Genomic DNA, 374 nt, shown 5'->3' with positions numbered 1-374 from the left:
ACAATTGTAAGTACAGATTCAATAAATTTTTATATTTTATACGCTTTCACTGTGCGTTGAAATTACCTGATAATAAAACTTCATTATAAACTGGCTTTACTATAAACTGGTTTCAAGTATCAAGTTTTTGGTTCATTAACGAATGTAAATTTTTTTTTAATTAAATCATAACCTGCTGATAGTGAAAATATGTAATAGTATTATATCAAGAATCAGCAACAAACTCAAACGATACAGATTTCTGATTATGTGTTACACGAAGCTGTACAGGTCGAGACTAGTTTTGTTTAGATAGGAAGACAAATATTATGATTTAATCAAGGCCATGATGAAGAATGTTGTAATAATCTGAAAGTATAATATATATATATATA

The sequence above is a fragment of the Atta colombica genome, unplaced genomic scaffold (genome assembly GCF_001594045.1).
Source record: "Atta colombica isolate Treedump-2 unplaced genomic scaffold, Acol1.0 scaffold105, whole genome shotgun sequence".
Lineage (NCBI taxonomy): Eukaryota > Metazoa > Arthropoda > Insecta > Hymenoptera > Formicidae > Atta > Atta colombica.
Note: the sequence above shows the minus strand (reverse complement) of the source record.